Here is a 26,173-nt window from a genome sequence, read left to right on the forward strand (position 1 = left end):
CACAAGATCCGCTCGAGATGCAACAGGTTGAACATATACAACTAGTGTTTTTCTCTTTTCCCATAGACATACAAAACAGTTTCTTAAGGGTTACAAACAATATACTACCATTTCTATACCCAAAAGTTCATAGGCTCAAAAGTAACTAATACCAGTTTGTCATCCTAACTGGCTCCACCCTCCCATCCCCTCCCCCTTTACCTTATTTAGAGCGGCTCTCGCCTGCTGAATTTCCCTTCCCCAAAAACCATAAAGCCAACCCCTCCATACCCTAATCTTTTGCGAAAAGATATTCTAATGCATGTTTTCACACTGCAATGTGGGGACCATTTATATTCTTCATATAATACAAAATTGAGGTTCCATTATTAACTAGTTCCATGTTGCAGATTGCTACATCCTCTTACAGACAGGTAGAATAATAGACTAAGCTATATACTCTATAGGCACAGTGTTTTCTCTGATTTCCAGAATGTATGCATATTGGTAATTTTTTATGCAACATTTTATACAACCTCTATATATATATATATATATATATATATATATATATATATATATATATATATATATATATATATATATATATATATATAAAGGAATTCCGTGTTGGCAAAGCGAAAAAAAAAATTTAGTTACAATTTGACCATTTTTATCAACCCCATAGTTTTTAAGTTTTTAACCCTTTCCTGCTGTTTCTGATAACCAGCCTTTGTCTTAGATCAGTCTGATCAGAGCATTCTGTCTGGTTTGATGGTCAACCTTTCCTTTATTTTCTTTTTACTGTTAGTTCACTTAAAAAATAAATAAATAAATAAATAATCCTTTCAGTGCTCTTTAGATTTGTTTGGGTGGGGTGTAAGATTTATTTTGTTGGTTGGAAGTGGAAGTTGGGGGGTGAAGTGGTAATTGAAAGGGTGAAGTAGGAATTGGTGGGATTTATTATTAGGAAGGAGTTTAAAAAAATTAACACTTTCATTTCTGTTTATGTCTGGTCACAGCTTTTCATATGGCAAAAAGTACTTTTTTTTTGTTTTTTTGGGTGGTTTGTAGGTTCAATTTGTTGGATGGAAGTAGGAATTGGGGGGTGAAGTGGGCATTAGTGGATGTAGGTAGGGTGCATTATACCATCATACTATTCCACAGAAGAAGCTTATGTCATTCTTGAACAGGATTCAGAGACTGAAATCTTTTCTTTATTAAGAAAGTGACACTCTAACAACATAAGATATAGAGCACTTAATTGAGACTTCTAGTCTCTAGGGATGGTGCTCCCAGCCTACCACCATCAAAAAGGAGGAGGCCAAACAGTTCAGATGTAAATTGGGTACCCTAATTACCAGCATTTGTTTGCTAGCCAATAAATTATTTTAACCTGTTTCTCACTGACATGTTTTAGACAATAGCTACTGAAACAAATTTATATGCCAGCACTGACAATAGCAACTGAAACAAATTTATATGCCACCCCTGTTTCTCATAACAGTGTACTGGATCATTTAGTACTAATAGATCCCTCAAGTTATTAGATCTCCTGTACACCATTCACTGTATAGGGGAGTCCACAAATGGAAGACTAAAGTCTTTAGACAGCATCAGATAATTTCTTTTAATGGTGGTGCTCAACATCTTGGAACCTGGAGTGTAAGTGGTAAGGAAGTTCAAACTATTAGACGTATCATCATCAGCTTTCCTAGTGGTCAATGTATCTTGTGTCCATTCACTTGCTTTCAGACGTTGTTGTTCAATTAGAGACAACGGATAACTCCTCTCGAGGAATCTTTGAGACATCTCTTCCAATTGTATTTCTTTGCGGGAGTTGTCCATATTGTTGAGGACGACCCGCAGGAGCTGAGAGGAACTGACCCCAACTTTCTGGAATTTAGGGTGAAAGCTGCTATAATGTAGAATAGAAATCCTATCAGTGTCTTTCTTAAATAATGTTGTCTGCAGTTTACAACTACCTAATGACTCAACTTTGAAGATTTCTAAATCTAGAAAATGTATACACTCAGTACTCTGTTCCATTTTAAACCGAATGGTAGAATCAAGCATATTGAGGCCATTAACCCATTCCAAAAGAGTTTCAGGGGTACCACCCCAAATTAAAAAGACGTTAAAATTTCAAAGGGTTTTGTCTATAGAAGATATTATGCCATTTGTACATTGACATGTAGATGTTAGCATAAGATGGGGCCATATTCGACCCCATTGCGGTTCCCATAACCTGTAAAAAATAGTTATCTTCAAAACGGAAAAAAAAAAATTTCCAGGAAAAACTCCACAAGATGTAATAGAAACTCAATAGGAGGGCCAGTGTAGTGAGCATTATCAATAAGTAATTGTCTGACCATTCCTAACCCATGTGCATAGGGAATAACAGTGTATAAACTCACCACGTCCATGGTCACCAAAATATCAGTAGGGTTGATGTCCTCAATATTTCTTAGCAAGTTGATCAATTCAAATAAATCTTTAAGGGGTGCCTGTGTGTTCTGTACCACTGGTTGCAAATAAAAATCAATTAATTCAGCTAAGGGCTGTAGGAGTGACCCCCTAGCAGACATAATAATGGCAGATGATTTATGGATTTTTGGAAGCAAATATAAAATCGGGCATACGGGATAGTCAACAGTCAGATAGCCAAATCCATCATCGACAATAACACCAGCCTGGTGAGCCAGACTTAAGAATTCATCAATCTGTTTCTTAAACACCCTACTTGGGTTAGTCAGTAGTTGTTGGTAGGTAGTTATATCCTGTAATTGTCTCAGTGCTTCGCTTTTATATTGGGTGTAGTCCCATACAACCGGGGCACCTCCCTTGTCCGCCGGCCTAATAACTATATCCCTATCAGTAGAGAGGGTTTAATAGCTTGTCTCTCAGCCTTACTCAAATTGTCTCTATAAAGCGGAATAGTTTTATGCAGTTCAGAGATGGAGGAGGTACAAATCTGATGAAACGTTTTTATAGAAGAATGCGTATTAGGGGGTTCAAAGGAGCTTATTGCCTTAAAGGGTTTGTGCATGTAATCCCCTTTATCCTTAAAAAAATCCTTCAGTTTAAGCTGTCTTTGAAACCTACTCATGTCAACAAAAAGGTCAAATAGGTCACACTTGGGGGTGGGCACCAAAGATAAGCCTCTATTGAGCACCTCAAGTTCGTCAGTAGTTAAGGGGCGTGAACTTAAATTATATACTATTGTTTTATCTTTTTCTGTTGGTTCTTTCTTTTTGTGGCCCCTCCCCCTCCTGAGGCATCTGCCTCTGGGCCTTGGGATAAAGGGGGCAGTGCACCAGGTGGTTGCTTGATTGGAGTGTGCCGTTTCCACACTGAACTTTATATATATATATATATATATATATATATATACAGTGTATATATATATATATATATATATATATGCATATATATATATATATGCACTGTATATATATATATATATATATATATATATATATATATATGTGCAAACAATCTGTGTATAAGCGCACAACGGGACCCCGCAGTAGAAGCAAGTAAACAGTACCTGTTAGTCCATAGAGTTGCGGCACACTGAAGAGAGTGGGAGGAGTGCAGACAAGTGGAGACCTGCAGCTGTGAATGCTCAAAACCCGTTCTGTACGCCAGGTCAATATGGTATAGATATCAAAAGGTTGCAGAGCGTAAAAAAGCGCTAAGGACTCCTTGTAAAGTAAAACAACTTGTCACTTTTATTCAAATCTTCACACGGAGTAAAAACATAACAGCTTCCAAGACTGTATAAAGCACTGAAGTTAAAAACATTCACAATGTCTGACGATCAGGACCTCACGCAGACATGTTTCGTGCGGTTGTGCACTTGGTCACTGCATGTGTGTGGTCCTGTTCGTATAGAGCTTTATAGCATAATTCCTTAAAGAAACAGTATCCAAATTTAAGACATTGTGTCAAAACTCCTCTCATTTAAACCTAAGTTTTGTTTGAAACCTAGGTTGTTTTTGGAAACAATATATACATTATACATAACTGTGTACATTTATTAATATTAAAGTACAGTTAAACATATTTATTTAGTTGTCTACATATTATATCTAATATGTTTAGGACATATTATTTTTTTTTATTTTTTATATTTTTGTTATTTGTAAACATTAGAATTGGCTCTGTGCCCATTAAAATATAAGGAAATTCAGTTTCTTAAATAATGATCTTATATTTTAATTTACAAATAAATCTAGGTCTCTTCTCATGTTAAGGCCTAAGGGATTGCTAGTTTGCAATTTAAAAATCCAAAAAACTTTGCACTTGTTTAGCTTATCTTCTCTATCCACCCCTCTTTTCCATATAGGGACATGATCTATGCCCTGGATATTTAATAGGGAGGCATCAGCATTATGATGGATTTTAAAGTGTCTGGATACCGGCGTATCCGATTCCTCATCCTCAATAGATCTTAAATGTTGGAGAAATCTGTCTTTGATACTACGTTTCGTTTCGCCTACATATTGAATATTACACACTTGACATGTGAGTAGGTACACTACATGTGTTGTTGAACAGTTTATGTAATAATTAATATTATGTTTTTGTTTTGTAGTGTGTGAGATAAAATGATCTCCTTCAACTACGTGATGACAGGTTTTACAGATGTTTTTTCTGCACTTGAAAAAACCTTTTCTTCCTTTTAGCCAGCATTTGTTAGTTTTAGTTGGGAGATCTGAAGGAGAAAGATAATTGGATAGAGTTTTTCCTCTTTTGGATACAATATCTATTCCTTTGCTGATTATCACTTTTAGCGTGGGGTCTGAGTACAGAATAGGAATAGTTTCTTTTACAATTTTTTTAATGTTATTAAAATCTTTGCTATAGGTGGTAATTAATCTAAGTTTATCTTTGTCTTTGGATTCAGACTTTTTTGTCCTGTAATTAAGTAATTCTTCCCTAGTCTTATTCTGTACCTCTTGTTTTGCCTTATTTAATGTATACTCTTTATATCCTCTCTGCTTTAATCTGTTAGTTATAATTTCACATTGTCTTGTGAAATCTTCATCATTAGAGCAGTTTCTTCTTGCTCTGATGAACTCCCCTTTAGGGATACCTTTGAGGACATGCTTTGGATGACATGAGTCATACTGTAATGTGGTGTTACCAGCTGTAGGCTTTCTATAAAGTGTTGTTATTATGACTTCCCTTTCCTGATCTGCTTTTAATTCCAAATCCAAAAAATTGATGGGCTTTGCGTTATGTTCTCCCACAAATTTAAACCACATTGGTTCTGATTCAGATAATTACAGAAACCTTCTGCTTCAGACGTATCTCCTTCAAAAATAAAGAGCAGGTCGTCTATGTACCTGAAAAAATGCACCACATTTTCCCTGTAGGGGTTTCTTTCTCCAAAGTCATGGAACAGCTCCCACCAACTCATGAAGAGGTTGGCTTAAGAGGGGGCAAATTTTGCCCCCATGGCTGTTCCACGTCTTTGGAGAAAGAACTCCCCCCAAAACATAAAAAAGTTATGGGTAAGGAGATATTCAATGGCATTTAGCAAAAATGTTTTGGTTGCTGATTCATAATCACTATAGTGATTCAAGAAAAATTCTATCGCTGTCAGGCCTAGATTATGCTGTATGCATGTATATAATGAGGATACATCCACTACCAGAAATGTATAATTAGCTTTCCATTTGATGTTATTCAATTTGTTTAATAAGGCTGTACTGTCCTGTATTTGACTCAAAAGACCCTTTACTAATGGTTGTAGAAATACATCTATGAGGTCTGATAAGGGCTCATTCAGAGAGTTAATCCCTGCAATGATAGGGTGCCCAGGTGGATTTACTGGGTCCTTATGTAATTTAGGAAAATAATGGAATACAGGTATAACAGAATTAGAAGGTGTGAGTGCTTCTGCTGTGGAAGGAGTAATACTATTATCCAATTTAGCTTTTTGGACTATTCTCATCAACTCCTTTCTATATGCCCTCATAGGATTATTTGCCAGTTTTGAATAGACTTCTTTGTCAGATAATTGCCTTTTTGCCTCACTAAGTTAATCTTCAATGTTTAAAATGACCACGTTTTCTCCCTTATCGGAAGGACGGATCATGATGTTTTCATTATCTTTTAATGTTTTTTTTTTTCTTATAATTTTTTTATTGAGGTTATGCTGGTAAATACAAAAAGTATGGAATACCTCACAACAAAAACAACAACAGTGTCAAATTTACAATAGTTATTCTTATACACGAAATAACAACATAGTATTGTGCTAGGTATATATTAGGAACCTCTATTTTTTATTATATTCTTCACTTATTTCCTCAAATAACACAAACGGTCACTTTTGGACCAGGCAAAGCAATTGTAGTCTAGTGGAAAAATATGAGGGGGGGAGAAAATTCAGCGGGTAAGCACCGCTATTCAAATATGGAAGAGTGTGGCGGGGCGGGGCCATATGAAAGGGCGACAGGAGGAATGCAATGGGGACCTCTAAGGTAGTTACTGGAATCAGGCCACGTCTGAGAAGGGTAATGTGTTAGGATTACTTGAAGTATATTCTTTAAGTTCCAGTAGGCTAAGCTAATCTAGGAGAGACCTCTAATTTGGCAACAATAGATGAGTTAAGGGCAGCAAGGGGTTGCTATATGAGCTTACTGAGGAATAAGTGGTAAGTATAAAAGGGGAAAAAAACAAACAAACAAAAAACATAAAACCATATTGAAAAGCCTTAAACTCCTGTAAACATTGACTCTGCCAAGAATACTAGTCAACTCCCATTCTCGAAGTGTCTAAGATAATATCAGAAAAATAAGTCATGCATATATATTGACATGTAATACAATACATCTTAGCTAAATATTATGTATTAATACAACATCTCTTAAACTGACTCGAGTCACTCTTGTGCCTTAGAAATAGAGTGAGAAACTGAAAAGGATCCTCACTAATATAAATGGCCACCTTTGGACCTATACAAACCTATAAGGGCACGTGATATACAAAATATGGATATAATAGGAGAGTGAAATGTAGTAGTTTTAGTTTGCAAAAATAATTCCCCTAGTGTGTAATATATATTGAAGGGTTATCCCCACTCAAAAAAGATAAATCCCTCTTGGCCCTACTAAGGGCTTAAGTATTAACTTTATATTATCGCAATAATGTAGCAATGCCTACATGAGCATCTATTATTAGTAATGATACGCCAACAAGTTGTTGTCAGATAACCCGCTAACAATGCGCCAATATTAGCTCAATGTTTTACTATAGGGTTAACCGCATGATACCCTGGGCTATATGTAAGAAAGCAAGAGCAATAAATAATATGGGATATGCCAACTACATGATACTAAGTGTTAACGGACAAACACTAGTGGTATACATGTATATACCAGGAAATATGTCTTTCTAGCTTGCCTACTAGGTTGTTATAAGGTTTCTGTACTATATAGAACAATGGGAGTATAATGACTAACTAATTTAAGGAGTGAAGTCTGAGAATACTCAGGCTCTGTTTCCCAGACAGCAAAACTTATAAAATGTGGTCTAATGTCTGAGGTCATGAACATTTAATGTAGGTGAGCCATAGAATCGAGTATGCAACCGCAAATGTTTATCTAACTAAATATATAGGGAATACATAAACTTCATGTAAGGAAAGGAACATCCCTAGTAGACAGAGAAATATCCGTGCCATAGGAGACCAGAGTAATATCAAGGATGGGAGCTATAGAGCTCAGACACCTCTGCATTTAAGGGAGCGTATGAGCCAGCAAAACATGCATATTACCATTTATGTACACAAACCCCAAACTCAATACTTATAATGTAGTACACAAACAATACTATACTATCTGATGAATAAAGTCCAGTCTATATATGGTGAGTCAAAAGACACTGCTTAATTGTTCCTTTTCCAGAGGAGAGTGGTTGCTCCTAGCGGTGCAGCATACATCAGCAGAGTCCATAACTGCTAACCCACTCCCCTTTTAATGAGAGAAATAAGCAGTAAGATATGGCGGTTTGCTGTGTCTAAATCCCCATAGCCTGGTATTTCTGTATAAATCAGGCATGAAAACACAATACTAGACTTTGCATAACATTGTTTCAAAATATAAAAAGGATTTTATATTTAGTTAATCGCATTTTTAGTATACAGCAGAATATAAAGGAGGCTTAATAGGCAACCCTGGTATGATACTTCCTGCGTGCTCCATATATCTAATACATTGCAAAATAATAAGACAGACACAGACATCTCGTGGTAAATTAAACTATAAGAAGGTGGAAGCCCAAGTGTTTCAAGTTGTATTAGTAAGGTATTGCCTAGCCCATTACAGACTATGTGGGCATCCCTAGTGAAGTACAGATAGAGAAGCTCATTGCTTAGTACCCACTATTCATGTACTAGCCATAATCATAAGTAAGTATGCCAATGTTTCCAAGCAATGGGGTTATGGTATTAGAAACTATAAAAGGTGGGAACATAAGCATTTCAATCCATGGTAGTTTATTGATACCCAGCCTATTACAAACTATGGGGGCATAAGCTATGTAGTACAAGTAAAGAAACTCATTGCATAGGACCTCCTTATTATATACCAGACATCATTGTAAGTAAGTATGCTACTATGTCCAGCAATGGGGTCATTTTTTTACATGCATATAATAGGGATTCACAATGTAATCGAACAGAATGTATATGACCCATATCAGTAAGGCAGAAATTTCAAAGCTTCAGTAATTAATCTCAGACAAAGCTGCATGTACACAAGGCAGGCAGGGACAAAAAATATAACAGAAACTATATAAATATTGGGGCTGACAAGTCACATACACTGTTACCAACGTACTCCTACTTCTATTATATCCCTGAATAGCATTCCCAGTATGTAAAGTGTTAATTTGGACACGTGGCAAAGACTGGAGTGTAAATGATAATCATAAATAAACCACAATGTCTTGACATAACCGCATTAAAAAAAAAAATAATAATAATAATAATAAAAAAATAAAAATAAAAAAATAATAGAACTCTATTGCAGTACTCAGTTTAATGTCAGTCCTATTAAGAGGTATAAGTAGCACATATGAGTAGTGGGTAGGAATAGGCAAAGTGCATACAAACTGTCCAATGCCAAAGTTTTAGAGGCAGCGAGATATATAATTCATATGGTTACTACCATAGTCATCAAGTCGAACATTTTGCTTGGGAAAATATGCTATGCTATAAATAAAAGTATATACACTACGCCATACCCCTTCTGTCTCCTATAGTTTGAACAAATTTTAAAGCTGAAAGAGCTGTATTCTCTGGACTTTCAGAATCCAAAACGAGCAAGGTATATGTTAGAACTGATGTGTTGCACTCAGGAAGTTTTAAGTGAATTAAGCAGTTATAGTGGCAACAGGCATGCGTTGCTAGAACAAGTGTCCCAAGCTTGTCCATACAGGAGTAGTATGAGGAAGAGGAATTAGGGCAAAAGCGTGTCAGTCCTGCATAAGTCCAGTCTCATACCAAACATAGCTGAAGACCTCTAATCTAGCCCACACCTAGACAGAACCAGCTCTTGGGTCGCACGATGGTCCGGAAACTCGAAGCACTCTGAAGTAGCATCAGCAGTGGCTGAGTCCCAACCGGCAATGGAACGAGCAATGCCATGTCACATGAGCATTCAAGGGAGCTGTGGTTGGTTGTGGTGCAGTGATGTCCATAGACACCCAAAATGTTGGAGGCTTTCCGGCAGGAGCTAAAAACTTATCCAGGCTCAGGTTAGTGTCATAGGGGACCAAGAGGATGTAATTGTTGTATAGCGTCCCAGACTCTTTATGTCTCACCATTTTAAAGAGATGTTCTGCTTCTGGTTGACTTACACTAGGCTCTTTCATCGCTAGATAAATTACTATATTGTTTCTTTCTTTTCTCAAGATTTTTATCATTTAAGATTCGTAATTTGTCCTCTACTGTCTTCTGAAAAATGTCTAACACTTTTGGTCTATTGTGCACAGGATAAAATGTACTTTTCTTTTTTAAATGTGAAAATTGTATGTCTTTCTCTTTTATTTTATCTATAGTTTCATTACTACTTTCCTCTGCTAGATCTTGCAAATCTCTTATAGCACAAAGATCAGTAAACATTAGTGTTTTATCAGTAGTTTATGCAGTGTTAGTAACATAATTAGTTTCTCCCTGTGCCAAGTGATCCTCCATACCAAAAAAATGTTTTTGTAATGTCAGTTTCCGGACGAATTTATTAACGTCCAGTACTGTTTCAAAAGGATTGAAATGAGCAGTTGGCACAAAGTTGAGACCTTTAGACAGTAATTTGATTTGTGTGGCACTCAGAATTATTTTTGACAAATTGCATACACTCTTATCATCATTAATTTCTGTTTGTTCTGTCCTTGTGATCTTGTTATATATTTCTTCTGCTGATTCTTCCTTTTTTGTTGTTGATTGTAGTTTCTTTTGTTGGTTTCCCCCCTTGCCCCTTCTGCCTCTGTGTGTTTTTTTGTTTTTTCTGGATAAGTCTGGGGATCCTCGTTTTTTGACTCTATAATTTCTTGGTGAAACTTCCTCTTCTTCTGGTATTTGTAGGACAGCTGGTGTATCATCCTCTCTTATGATCTCATTATCAGATGAATAAATTTCATACTCAGTGTCTGAGAATGTCACCGTTTTTTCAGCCTTAGATGTTTTCTTCTGTAATTTCCTTTGAAATCTTGATCTTATTTTTGGATATTCTTCCCGTGTCCATCTATACACCTGTTTCATGTCATAATCTCTTTTATCTCTTGTCATTTTTTTTAATTTAAATTGCCATATTTCTTGTCTGAAGTTTTGCATAGTCAGTTGAAATTGTTTGTCATATTCCTTAAAATTTTTGTGCATTTGAAAATCTTTCAATTTATTTTGCACCTCTTTCATTTCTTGTAAGATTTTTCCCTCTGTTTTCTTTTTTGTTCCATAAGCAAATCCATTAACGTAAATTGTGTATTAGCTGCCTAGGGAGCCCCTTATTGAACAAAGCATGAATATTTAATACAAAATATACACGCTAATTGAGTATAATTGAGTATAAAAATACATTTAAAGGGACAGTCACAACTATTTTCTACAAATATAACGGCTGAAAAAAGAGGTGGGAGTGAAATACAAATAAGAATAAGGGATTAAAGAAAATTTTACCCTTTTTTAAAAAAAAACGGAGTACAACATAAGCTCTGATAAAACATAATAAGATATACTCCTTTACTTAAACCTAAGCATATAAACTCTCTGAATAAACATGGATAATGCAAGAGAAGAATGTTATGTTCTAAGGGATTTTAATGATGATGATTCTGAGCCCTACAATGAAATAATACACACAATTGACAGTCTTTTTTTTTTTTTAAATTGATGCCCTAAGGAAAAGAGACATTAAACTAGATTTAGACATAAAATCTTTTACTCTGTATAAATGTGATAAGCGAATACCAAGAGGACAACGCATCAGAAAATTTCCATCGTTTGCAGTTTATGATGGGGAATTTATTTCTAGATGGAATGCCATTTTAGATGCATGTTCCTTTGCGTTAATGGATTTGCTTATGGAACAAAAAAGAAAACAGAGGGAAAACATCTTACAAGAAATGAAAGAGGTGCAAAATAAATTGAAAGATTTTCAAATGCACAAAGATTTTAAGGAATATGACAAACAATTTCAACTGACTATGCAAAACTTCAGACAAGAAATATGGCAATTTAAATAAAAAAAAATGACAAGAGATAAAAGAGATTATGACATAAAACAGGTGTATAGATGGACACATGAAGAATATCCAAAATAAGATCAAGATTTCAAAGAAAATTACAGAAGAAAACATCTAAGGCTGAAAAAACGGTGACATTCTCAGACACTGAGTATGAAATTGATTCATCTGATAATGAGATCATAAGAGAGGATGATACACCAGCTGTCCTACAAATACCAGAAGAAGAGGAAGTTTCACCAAGAAATTATAAAGAGTCAAAAAACGAGGATCCCTAGACTTATCCAGAAAAAAACAAAAAAACACACAGAGGCAGAAGGGGCAAGGGGAGAAGGCAACAAAAGAAACTACAATCAGCAACAAAAAAGGAAGAATCAGCAGAAGAAATATATAACAAGATCACAAGGACAGAACAAACAGAAAAAAATGAAGATAAGAGTGTATGCAATTTGTCAAAAATAACTCTGAGTGCCACACAAATCAAATTACTGTCTAAAGGTCTCAACTTTGTGCCAACTGCTCATTTCAATCTTTTTGAAACAGTACTGGACGTTAATAAATTCGTACGGAAACTGAGATTACAAAAACATTTTTTTGGTATGAAGGAGCACTTGGCACAGGGAGAAACTAAGGCCTAGATTTGGAGTTCGGCGGTAGAAGGGCTTTTAACGCTCCGCGGGCTTTTTTCTGGCCGCACCATAAATTTAACTCTGGTATCGAAAGTTCAAACAAATGCTGCGTTAGGCTCCAAAAAAGGAGCGTAGAGCATTTTTACCGCAAATGCAACTCTCGATACCAGAGTTGCTTACGGACGCGGCCAGCCTCAAAAACGTGCTCATGCACGATTCCCCCATAGAAAACAATGGGGCTGTTTGAGCTGAAAAAAAAAACTAACACCTGCAAAAAAGCAGCGTTCAGCTCCTAACGCAGCCCCATTGTTTCCTATGGGGAAACACTTCCTACGTCTGCACCTAACACTCTAACATGTACCCCGAGTCTAAACACCCCTACCCTTACACTTATTAACCCCTAATCTGCCGCCCCCGCTATCGCTGACCCCTGCATATTATTTTTAACCCCTAATCTGCCGCTCCGTAAACCGCCGCAACCTACGTTATCCCTATGTACCCCTAATCTGCTGCCCTAACATCGCCGACCCCTATATTATATTTATTAACCCCTAATCTGCCCCCCACAACGTCGCCGACACCTGCCTACACTTATTAACCCCTAATCTGCCGAGCGGACCTGAGCGCTACTATAATAAAGTTATTAACCCCTAATCCGCCTCACTAACCCTATCATAAATAGTATTAACCCCTAATCTGCCCTCCCTAACATCGCCGACACCTAACTTCAATTATTAACCCCTAATCTGACGAGCGGAGCTCACCGCTACTATAATAAATGGATTAACCCCTAAAGCTAAGTCTAACCCTAACACTAACACCCCCCTAAGTTAAATATAATTTAAATCTAACGAAATAAATTAACTCTTATTAAATAAATTATTCCTATTTAAAGCTAAATACTTACCTGTAAAATAAATCCTAATATAGCTACAATATAAATTATAATTATATTATAGCTATTTTAGGATTTATATTTATTTTACAGGCAACTTGGTAATTATTTTAACCAGGTACAATAGCTATTTAATAGTTACCTAGTTAAAATAATAACAAATTTACCTGTAAAATAAATCCTAACCTAAGATATAATTAAACCTAACACTACCCTATCAATAAATTAATTAAATAAACTACCTACAATTACCTACAATTAACCTAACACTACACTATCAATAAATTAATTAAACACAATTGCTACAAATAAATACAATTACATAAACTAGCTAAAGTACAAAAAATAAAAAAGAACTAAGTTACAAAAAATAAAAAAATATTTACAAACATAAGAAAAATATTACAACAATTTTAAACTAATTACACCTACTCTAAGCCCCCTAATAAAATAACAAAGCCCCCCAAAATAAAAAATTCCCTACCCTATTCTAAATTAAAAAAGGTAAAAGCTCTTTTACCTTACCAGCCCTGAACAGGGCCCTTTGCGGGGCATGCCCCAAGAATTTCAGCTCTTTTGCCTGTAAAAAAAAACATACAATACCCCCCCCCAACATTACAACCCACCACCCACATACCCCTAATCTAACCCAAACCCCCCTTAAATAAACCTGACACTAAGCCCCTGAAGATCTTCCTACCTTGTCTTCACCATCCAGGTTCACCGATCCGTCCTGAAGAGCTCCTCCGATGTCCTGATCCAAGCCCAAGCGGGGGGCTGAAGAGGTCCATGATCCGGTCAAAGTCTTCATCCAAGCGGAGCAGAAGAGGATCTTCCATCCGATTGAAGTCTTCATCCAAGCAGCATCCATCCGGAGCGAAGCGGCAGGATCCTGAAGACCTCCAGCGCGGAACATCCATCCGGCCCGACGACTGAACGACGAATGACTGTTCCTTTAAGGGACGTCATCCAAGATGGCGTCCCTCGAATTCCGATTGGCTGATAGGATTCTATCAGCCAATCGGAATTAAGGTAGGAATTTTCTGATTGGCTGATGGAATCAGCCAATCAGAATCAAGTTCAATCCGATTGGCTGATCCAATCAGCCAATCAGATTGAGCTTGCATTCTATTGGCTGTTCCGATCAGCCAATAGAATGCGAGCTCAATCTGATTGGCTGATCGGATCAGCCAATCGGATTGAACTTGATTCTGATTGGCTGATTCCATCAGCCAATCAGAAAATTCCTACCTTAATTCCGATTGGCTGATAGAATCCTATCAGCCAATCGGAATTTGAGGGACGCCATCTTGGATGACGTCCCTTAAAGGAACAGTCATTCGTCGTTCAGTGGTCGGGCCGGATGGATGTTCCGCGCTGGAGGTCTTCAGGATCCTGCCGCTTCGCTCCGGATGGATGCTGCTTGGATGAAGACTTCAATCGGATGGAAGATCCTCTTCTGCTCCGCTTGGATGAAGACTTTGACCGGATCATGGACCTCTTCAGCCCCCCGCTTGGGCTTGGATCAGGACATCGGAGGAGCTCTTCAGGACGGATCGGTGAACCTGGATGGTGAAGACAAGGTAGGAAGATCTTCAGGGGCTTAGTGTTAGGTTTATTTAAGGGGGGTTTGGGTTAGATTAGGGGTATGTGGGTGGTGGGTTGTAATGTTGGGGGGGGGGTATTGTATGTTTTTTTTTTACAGGCAAAAGAGCTGAAATTCTTGGGGCATGCCCCGCAAAGGGCCCTGTTCAGGGCTGGTAAGGTAAAAGAGCTTTTACCTTTTTTAATTTAGAATAGGGTAGGGAATTTTTTATTTTGGGGGGCTTTGTTATTTTATTAGGGGGCTTAGAGTAGGTGTAATTAGTTTAAAATTGTTGTAATATTTTTCTTATGTTTGTAAATATTTTTTTATTTTTTGTAACTTAGTTCTTTTTTATTTTTTGTACTTTAGCTAGTTTATGTAATTGTATTTATTTGTAGCAATTGTATTTAATTAATTTATTGATAGTGTAGTGTTAGGTTAATTGTAGGTAATTGTAGGTAGTTTATTTAATTAATTTATTGATAGGGTAGTGTTAGGTTTAATTATATCTTAGGTTAGGATTTATTTTACAGGTAAATTTGTTATTATTTTAACTAGGTAACTATTAAATAGCTATTGTACCTGGTTAAAATAAATACAAAGTTACCTGTAAAATAAATATAAATCCTAAAATAGCTATAATATAATTATAATTTATATTGTAGCTATATTAGGATTTATTTTACAGGTAAGTATTTAGCTTTAAATAGGAATAATTTATTTAATAAGAGTTAATTTATTTCGTTAGATTTAAATTATATTTAACTTAGGGGGGTGTTAGTGTTAGGGTTAGACTTAGCTTTAGGGGTTAATCCATTTATTATAGAAGCGGTGAGCTCCGCTCGTCAGATTAGGGGTTAATAATTGAAGTTAGGTGTCGGCGATGTTAGGGAGGGCAGATTAGGGGTTAATACTATTTATGATAGGGTTAGTGAGGCGGATTAGGGTTTAATAACTTTATTATAGTAGCTCTCAGGTCCGCTCGGCAGATTAGGGGTTAATAAGTGTAGGCAGGTGTCGGCGACGTTGAGGGGGCAGATTAGGGGTTAATAAATATAATATAGGGGTCGGCGGTGTTAGGGGCAGCAGATTAGGGGTACATAGGGATAACGTAGGTGGCGGCGCTTTGCGGTCGGAAGATTGGGGGTTAATTATTTTAAGTAGCTGGCGGCGACGTTGTGGGGGGCAGGTTAGGGGTTAATAAATGTAATACAGGGGTCGGCGTTGTTAGGGGCAGCAGATTAGGGGTACATAAGTATAACGTAGGTGGCGGTCGGCAGATTAGGGGTTAAAAAATTTTAATCGAGTGGCGGCGATGTGGGGGGAGCTCGGTTTTGGGGTACATAGGTAGTTTATGGGTGTTAGTGTACTTTAGGGTACAGTAGTTAAGAGCTTTATGAACCGGCGTTAGCCCAGAAAGCTCTTAACTACTGCTATTTTCCTGCGGCTGGAGTTTTGTCGTTAGAGCTCTAACGCTCACTTCAGAAACGACTCTAAATACCGGCGTTAGGAAGATCCCATTGAAAAGATAGGATACGCAATTGACGTAAGGGGATCTGCGGTATGGAAAAGTCGCGGCTGAAAAGTGAGCGTTAGACCCTTTAATCACTGACTCCAAATACCAGCGGGCGGCCAAAACCAGCGTTAGGAGCCTCTAACGCTGGTTTTCACGGCTAACGCCAAACTCCAAATCTAGGCCTAATTATGTTACTAACACTGCATTAACTACTGATAAAACACTAATGTTTACTGATCTTTGTGCTATAAGAGATTTGCAAGATCTAGCAGAGGAAAGTAGTAATGGAACTATAGATAAAATAAAAGAGAAAGACATACAATTTTCACATTTAAATAAGAAAAGTACATTTTATCCTGTGCACAATAGACCAAAAGTGTTAGACATTTTTCAAAACACAGTAGAGGACAAATTACGAATCTTAAATGATAAAAATCTTGAGAAAAGAAAGAAACAATATAGTAATTTATCTAACAAAGAGAGAGAGGCTCTTAAAACATTAAAAGATAATGAAAACATCATGATCTGTCCTTCCAATAAGGGAGGAAACGTGGTCATTTTAAACATTCAGGATTACCTTAGTGAGGCAAAAAGGCAATTATCTGAGAAAGAAGTCTATTCAAAACTGGCAAAAAATCCTATGAAGGAAAATAGAAAGGAGTTGATGAGAATAGTCCAAAAGGCTAAATTGGATAATATTATTACTCCTTCCACAGCAGAAGCACTCACACCTCCTAATTCTGTTATACCTGTATTCCATTATTTTCCTAAATTACATAAGGACCCAGTAAATCCACCTGGGCACCCTATCATTGCAGGGATTAACTCTCTGAATGAGCCCCTATCAGACCTCATAGATGTATTTCTACAACCATTAGTAAAGGGTCTTTTGAGTCATATACAGGACAGTACAGCCTTATTAAACAAATTGAATAACATCAAATGGAAAGCTAATTATACATTTCTGGTAGTGGATGTATCCTCATTAAATACATGCATACAGCATAATCTAGGCCTGACAGCGATAGAATTTTTCTTGAATCACTATAGTGATTATGAATCAGCAACCAAAACATTTTTTGCTAAATGCCATTGAATACCTCCTTACCCATAACTTTTTATGTTTGGGGGGAGTTCTTTCTCCAAAGACGTGGAACAGCCATGGGGGCAAAATTTGCCCCCTCTTAAGCCAACCTCTTCATGGGTTGGTGGGAGCTGTTCCACGTCTTTGGAGACAGAAACCCCTGCAGGGAAAATGTGGTGCATTTTTTCAGGTACATAGACGACCTGCTCTTTATTTTTGAAGGAGATACGTCTGAAGCAGAAGGTTTCTGTAATTATCTAAATCAGAACCAATGTGGTTTAAAATTTGTGGGAGAACATAACGCAAAGTCCATCAATTTTTTGGATTTGGAATTAAAAGCAGATCAGGAAAGGGAAGTCATAATAACAACACTTTATAGAAAGCCTACAGCTGGTAACACCACATTACAGTATGACTCATGTCATCCAAAGCATGTCCTCAAAGGTATCCCTAAAGGGGAGTTCATCAGAGCAAGAAGAAACTGCTCTAATGATGAAGATTTCACAAGACAATGTGAAATTCTAACTAACAGATTAAAGAAGAGAGGATATAAAGAGTATACATTAAATAAGGCAAAACAAGAGGTACAGAATAAGACTAGGGAAGAATTACTTAATTACAGGACAAAAAAGTCTGAATCCAAAGACAAAGATAAACTTAGATTCATTACCACCTATAGCAAAGATTTTAATAACATTAAAAAAATTGTAAAAAGAAACGATTCCTATTCTGTACTCAGACCCCACGCTAAAAGTGATAATCAGCAAAGGAATAGATATTGTATCCAAAAGAGGAAAAACTCTATCCAATTATCTTTCTCCTTCAGATCTCCCAACTAAAACTAACAAATGCTAGCTAAAAGGAAGAAAAGGTTTCTTCAAGTGCAGAAGAAACATCTGTAAAACCTGTCATCACGTAGTTGAAGGAGATCATTTTATCTCACACACTACAAAACAAAAACATAATATTAATTATTACATAAACTGTTCAACAACACATGTAGTGTACCTACTCACATGTCAAATGTGTAATATTCAATATGTAGGCGAAACGAAACGTAGTATCAAAGACAGATTTCTCTAACATTTAAGATCTATTGAGGATGAGGAATCGGATACGCCGGTATCCAGACACTTTAAAATCCATCTTAATGCTGATGCCTCCCTATTAAATATCCAGGGCATAGATCATGTCCCTAAATGGAAAAGAGGGGGGATAGAGAAGATAAGCTAAACAAGCGCAAAGTTTTTTTGATTTTTAAATTGCAAACTAGTAATCCCTTAGGCCTTAACATGAGAAGAGACCTAGATTTATTTGTAAATTAAAATATAAGATCATTATTTAAGAAACTGAATTTCCTTATATTTTAATGGACACAGAGCCAATTCTAATGTTTACAAATAACAAAAATATAAAAAAAAAAAAAAAAAAAAAAAAATATGTCCTAAACATATTAGATATAATATGTAGACAACTAAATAAATATGTTTAACTGTACTTTAATATTAATAAATGTACACAGTTATGTATAATGTATATATTGTTTCCAAAAACAACTTAGGTTTCAAATAAAACCTAGGTTTAAATGAGAGGAGTTTTGACACAATGTCTTAAATTTGGATACTGTTTCTTTAAGGAATTATGCTATAAAGCTCTATATGAACAGGACCACACACATGCAGTGACCAAGTGCGCAACCGCATGAAACATGTTTGTGTGAGGTCCTGATCGTCAGACATTGTGAATGTTTTTAACTTCAGTGCTTTATACAGCCTTGGAAGCTGTTATGTTTTTACTCCATGTGAAGATTTGAATAAAAGTGACAAGTTGTTTTACTTTACAAGGAATCCTTAGCGCTTTTTTTACGCTCTGCAACCTTTGGATATATATATATATATATGTATATATATATATATATACAGTGTATATATATATATATATATATATATATATATATATATATATATATAGTATTTTAAACATACATTAAACATACACATGCCCAAAATAAAAAAACACCAGTATACCTAACGCTAATCTACATGCTCCATTGGATAAAAAACCCAGCCACCCAAACAAAACAAGAATAAAAACAACACTAAAATACATTACAATAGCCCTTAAAATGCCTTTTGTAGGGCCCTGACCTTAAGATTGTTCAGCTCTTTCACAAATAAAATAAATTAGAAAAAAAATCCTCTACAATACAAGTCACCTAGAAAACCTATGTTAAAAAATGAGAGTTCAAATTAAAAAGTCTATTCTTAAAAATAAAAAACCCACCCCAAAAAAGCCCTTTCTAACCCCAAAAGTTGTACTCATTGTTCGAAAATCCAGCTCCTCTTGATCCATCATTGAACCTTCTTCATCCATCTCCTGGTACCGGTGGCCCATTTTTTCTGTGGTGGAGGTGAACTTTGTCGGCCTCTTCTGTCGCCTCAGCTCCACATTCTTCTTCAACGTCAGGGCCTTCTTCATCCTGGGTCCTGGTGCCGGGGGCCCTGACATGGAAGAAGATTGTAGAGAGGTGGCGGAAGGTGTTAGGAAGCCTGAGGAAGCAGCCATCCCTATCATACCATCTTCATCGGCTGTAGAAGGTGAGACCTCTTCTATTAATGTTTTGAAGCTACCTGAAAATTCTCTGACAGAAGTTCCTGAAACTGGGAAGGAGGACCTTCTACTGTTTAAAGTGGCAGCAGGAGGAGGAATCAGCACGGGACAGTGAAATTATTAGAGATGCCTACGTTTATGCAGAAAAAACAGTTGGAAAGAAAGAAAAAAGAGTAGATTGAAGCCCCCTTCGCCATCCCCAGATAGACTGACCTAGAGATCGATGCAGCTCTTAAAGGTACAGTCAACACAAGAATTTTTTGTTTATAATGATAGATAATCCCTTTATTACCCATTCCCAAGTTTTGCATAACCAAACAGTTGTTATAATACATGTTTTACTTCTGTAATTACCTTGTATCTATGCTTCTGCAAACTGCCCCCTTATTTCAGTACTTTTGACAGACTTGCATTTTAGCCAATCAGTGCTCAATCCTAGGTAACTTCACGTGCGTGAGCCCAATGTTATCTATATAAAACACATGAACTAATTCCCTCTAGTGGTGAAAAACTGTCAGCCTTCAAGGTCTAAGAAATTAGCATTTGCACCTCCTAGGTTTAGCTTTTAACTAAGAATACCAAGAGAACAAAGCAAAATTGGTGATAAAAGTAAATTGGAAAGTTATTTAAAATTACATGCCCTAATTGAATCATGAAAGTTTATTTTGGACTTGATGGTCCCTTTAAGGTTAAAGGGGAAGTTTATGGAGGATGGGATATGATTCTGTTTAAGATTTTTTAGAGATGGTGGGTTTAAAATTGTTAGAGTAGAACATAAAGTTAAGGGGTGGGTGCTTTTGGTGTATTTTGAATTTAGGGTGGTGGTGATTAGGCTTTTTAATGTCTATGAGAGGGTGGAGATTTTTTTCAAAGTTAGGTTTGTTATTGTTTGGTAGGAATTTCACTGTAGTTTGTGGGGATTTTAATTGTATTTTTAATGCTGGAGATGAGGAGAGTCCAGTTGAAAGTTCTGTTGATGTTTCTGGGAAGTTCTTAGTTTAATTAATTTATTTTTATGGTTTAAAGGATGCCTTCAGATTTAGTAAGTTACATGGTAAAGGTTTCACAATGTTTAATGAGAGTGAAACTGTAAGGTCAATGATTGATTTTTTTATTTTTGTCCAGGATGTTGTCTGTCAAGGGTTTCCAAAGAGTTGTGGTGCCTATCATGGACCATGTAAATATTTTAATTGAACTTAGTTTAGAAAAGAGTTTGGTGTATGCAAAGGGTGTGTGGAAGTTTAACGTGAGTCTGTTGGAAGATGAAGGTGAGAAAGAGCATGTTGTCCAGAAATATAAATAGATGCGTAAGAAACAGAGTGATTTTCTTAATGTGTTGAGTGTTGGTAGTAGATGAAGCGTGAATGTAAGATTTTTTTTTATTATTATTAAAAATGGAAAAGAGAACACAAGGCATGACATGATGAAGTATGAAAGGTATCAGGTGAGTTTGGAGCATTTGAGAGATTTAAGTAATTCAGGTATATATGTGGTGGATAGTTTGGAAGAAGCGAAGGAGGATGTGTGTAAATTTTTGGTGAAGCAGGTTTTTTGAAGGTTAGTGATAAGGATTGAAAGTGTACAATATATTTCTTTTAGAAAGTTTTGCTGGTAAGGAAGGCATGGTTTGTGTGTGGGATAAGTGTGAGCAGGAAGCAATTGGGATTTTGATTATAGTGCAAGAGTTTTATGGTGACCTATATGGTGAGAACATTTTGGATGAGTGTCTGTTTAAAGAAATCTGGGGGGAGTTGGATGTTAGATTGGAAGGTGTACTGTTGATGCGTGTAAGTTAGTGAGTGAGGCAATTGAAGTGTTGGGTGTAATGATTTGGAAGGGTATGGTAGTTGGAATAAAGTGTGTGAGAAACTAAAAAAGAAGACAGATTTTTAGTCAATGAGAAGTCTGAGTATGGAAAGCAACGTGCTTGTGGCAAAGGCTGTGTTGATTACAATTTTGTTGTATGTGAATTGTGTGTTTCTGCCCTTATGATAGTTTGAGGAAGATTGTGAGAATGATTTTTCTGTTTATGGGGAATTCACAAATGAAGAGTCAGAAGAAAACTGTGTGTTGCGAAATAGAAGGGTGGAAAAAATATGACTGAGATTGAAATTTTTTTGCTAATTAAGTACGTTAGTGCGTGCGCGTGAGTAGGAAGGATAATGTTGCAGGTTATAGGGTAAGATATGTGGCTTGTAGTTTCTTGCTTAGGTTTAATGTTGTTCGAGAGCCCGTTTTAGGGCAGTGAAGAGTGTGGTGCATGTGTTCTTGAGTTGTGAGTATATGAGAGAAGTATGGAAAGCCTTTGGGAAAATGATTAAAGGGACAGTCAACACTAGAATGTTTGTTGTTTAATCCTTTGAGTGCTAAGCACTTTCCCACCTGGGTGCTAAGCTTTTTTAAGTTTTTTTTTTTTTTTTTTTTTAAATATGCTTTTAACTTTTTTCGTTTTTTTCAGATCCCCAAGACTTACACTGTTGGAAAGGTTAGGTGATTACCTTTCCAGTGGTGGGTCTTGGGGGTCTGTAGCTGCTTAGATTCCTGAGATACAGGCTTCTAAGCAGCATGCCCCTGCTCCTATACTTACATTGTTAAGTATAAATAAAGTTGAGCGGTAACGTCATCACGTCATTGCGCATGACATTGCCACGCATAATGTGAAGCTCCAGCAATACCTGTCACTATGCAGGCCCGATCGCTGGGGTAGGAGTGGGTGGGAGTCCCCAGATCTCCCTCAAGGTGGGAGAGTGCTAGCGACGCTCTGAGTCGTCGTTAGCACCAGAGTGGGAAACTGTGATGGCTCATAGCCGTCGTTAGCACTCAAGGGATTAAAAAGATAGATAATCCCTTTAATACCCATTCCCCAGTTTTGCATAACCAACACAGTTATAATAATACACTTCTTACCACTGTAATTACCTTGTATCTAAGCCTCTGCAGACTGCCCCCTTATTTCAGTTCTTTTGACAGACTTGCATTTTAGCCAATCAGTGCTCACTCCAGGGTATCTTCACATGCATGAGCTCAATGTTATCTATATGAAACACATGAACTAACGCCCTCTAGTTGTGAAAAACTGTCAAAATGCTTTCAGATTAAAGGCGGCGTTCAAGGTCTAAGAAATTAGTATATGAACCTCCTAGGTTTAGCTTTCAACTAAGAATACCAAAAAAACAAAGCAAAATTAGTGATAAAAGTAAATTGAAAAGTTATTTAAAATAACACGCCCTATCTGAATCATGAAAGTTTTTTTGGACTTGACTGTCCCTTTAAGAGTATGACTGGGGTGCAGTTGGTGACATTTGATATAATAATATATGGTTTATGTGGAGTGGATAAAGTTAAGGCAAGAGAGTTATGGTTGTTGGGGTGCTGAGTTAAGGAAAGCTAGTGGGATGTTAGGAATAATTTAGTATTCAGACATGATGTGATAGATGTGGCATGGTGTCTTAGTTTGATCCATGGAGTGCTCTTTTTTTATTTTTACCTTGGCAGGAAAAGTCTAGGAACTGAATACTCTGAGGGCCTCATGAAGACTAAAAATTGAAGGACTAGAATTAATTTATTATTAGGGGCACTGTTAATATTTTGTTATTGTTTTTGTATTTTTGTTATGTTATTAGCTTATTATTTTTCCCCTCTCCTTTTCTTTTTAAAGGGTCAGTATAGAGGGATTTAGGGATAGCTGAAGGATTAGGGTCAGATATACTTTTGTTTTAGGGATTAGTGGGTGTGGCGAAGATTAGTGTTGGTTTAGTTTTTTATGTAGTGTATAGGGACTTTGTTAGGGATTTTTTTTTAGTGGTAGGGATAGTCATTCCTTTTTTTCTCTCTAAATTATGTAAATTATATTAATGAGCTGTTTCATGTTGAATATATGGAGAAATGATCTAGTTTTGTTTACGTTCTCTAAGTATTTAGTATTTTTATTTCATTTTAGTGTACATGTTTTGTAATATTATATAATGGAAAAAAAAACAAAAACATTTTCTGGGGTTGCCATGTTCCTTGTTCAGAGGAGAATTGCCTGGTATTTCAGGGCTGGAATGAGATAACTAGGCAAGATGAAATTGATAGACTTCAGGAAAGTTCTCCTCTGTGAAAAGGACAATTGGGCTAAAAGAGGCTGCTTCTAGACGGTAACACTATATGAACAAGCTACTGAGCTGTTGTTCATTCCTGGTAGAGTACTTCTCTCTGTGCATGGAAAAAAAATACTTTTGGGGATTCTCCCCTTAAATTCATTTGAATTTTAGAATTATTCTTAGTCCTACATAAATCTTTATGGGCTAATTTATTTTTTAAATTCTTAGCCCTTCTATATAAAACAGTTCTTAGCCACTAATTAAGTAGCAACTTCCAGTGTTTTTTTTCTGATTTGGAATTTTAGGACTGCTTTCGGATAACTAACCTCATCTATCACCTTATTAAAAATGTATTAACAGTGCCCCCTTTCAATAAATTTCTCTTTCATAACTGCAGCCTGGACCTCATAAACAGTTGTTAATGAGCAGTGTTTCCTCAACTTAAGGAATACAAAAGTAATGTTTTAATTTGTATTGGTGGTTATCAGTTAAATTGTAGGTATATATCATCTTTATAAATGTTTTTTATTTTCTTTGTATGAAATTTCATTATCATTATTTAATTTTATTATGATCATGTTTTTATATTTATTAACCCTTTAACATTTGCCCTTAAGGACCAGAGCTGTACTCTGTATGGCGGCTGTGTCTTGGGCTGTTAGTCTGCCTCACTTTACTGTCAGGAGTGAGGCAGTGCAGAAATAGCATAATGGAGGACCTCCCAGGCTAGTGATTGCTGGGACAGGTGTCCTGTGATCCCATGTTTATCAGTGGGTGCCTACATTCATGAGATACACGCTGCGATCATCTTGTATCTCATGCTACTGGTGGAAGCCTGCAAGTGAGGATAGTCAGCAACAGTACAGTCACAGTCAAAAATGACAGTTACTGTGTATGCAATCACTGTTACAGCCAGTTAATTAAAGGGGAATGAAACTCAAAATATTTATTTCATGAATCAGATAGAGCATGTCATTTTAATCAACTTTCCAATTTGCTTCTATTATCTAATTTGCTTCATTCTCTTGGTATTATTTGTTGAAATGCATATCTAGATAGGCTCAGGAGCTTGGAGCAAGCTGCTGATTGGTGGCTGTACTTCTATGCCAATTTATGTTGGCTTACAAATATTTTCAGCTAACTCCCAGGAGTGCACTGCTGCTTCTTCAATAAAATATTTTTAAAAAAAGCAAAATGAATAATATAAGTAAATTGGAAAGTTGTTTTAAAATTTAAATTCTATCTGAATCATGAAATACATTTTTTGGGTTTCATGTCCCTTTAAAATGAAGCCTGGATACTAGCATATCTCAGTGCATGCTGGTATCAGGCCCAGTGGCCAATCACTGGATGCCTCAGGAGTGAGGCAGTCTAGTGATGCACAAAAAAGTGGCATATTGTCTTATCAATGACTTGTCATGGCCCTTCCTCTTCTGTCCAATTGAACACCCATAGTGATAAAAGTGTACAATTTATTTTAATAAAGTGTTTGATTTTTTTAATAAATTTTATTTTAATAAAGTTTTTATTTTATTTTAATAAAGTGTATTTTTGTTTTACTCCATAATTTTATTTCTGCCCTTGGCGATTACAGGGTTAAAAATAATGCATGAAAATATTGTATTGTAAATTTAATTTAAAGTATAGGGGATAGTTAGGTTTAGGGGTTACTAGTTTAATTTAGTGTGTTGTTATGTGGGGGGCCGGTGGTTTTATTGGTTAATAGTTTTATTATAGTAGTAGCGATGTGGGGGGGGGTGGGTGACGGTTCAGGGCTTAATCGGTTTATTTAGTGTTGGCGATGTCGGGGGCGGCAGTTTAGGGGTTAATAGGTTTATTTAGGTGTTAGCGATGTGGGGACGGCGGTTTAGGGGTTAATAGCTTTATTTTTGTGTTGGCAATGTCGGGGGGTGCGGGTAAGGAGTATTTAGACTAGGGGTTTATGTTAGGGTGTTAGGTTTTTACATAACTTTCTTTTTCCCATAGACATCAATAGGGATTGAGTTACGCGATCGACATTCCGCGATCGCAGG

Source organism: Bombina bombina, chromosome 3 (assembly GCF_027579735.1).
Source record: "Bombina bombina isolate aBomBom1 chromosome 3, aBomBom1.pri, whole genome shotgun sequence".
In the NCBI taxonomy this organism is placed as follows: domain Eukaryota; kingdom Metazoa; phylum Chordata; class Amphibia; order Anura; family Bombinatoridae; genus Bombina; species Bombina bombina.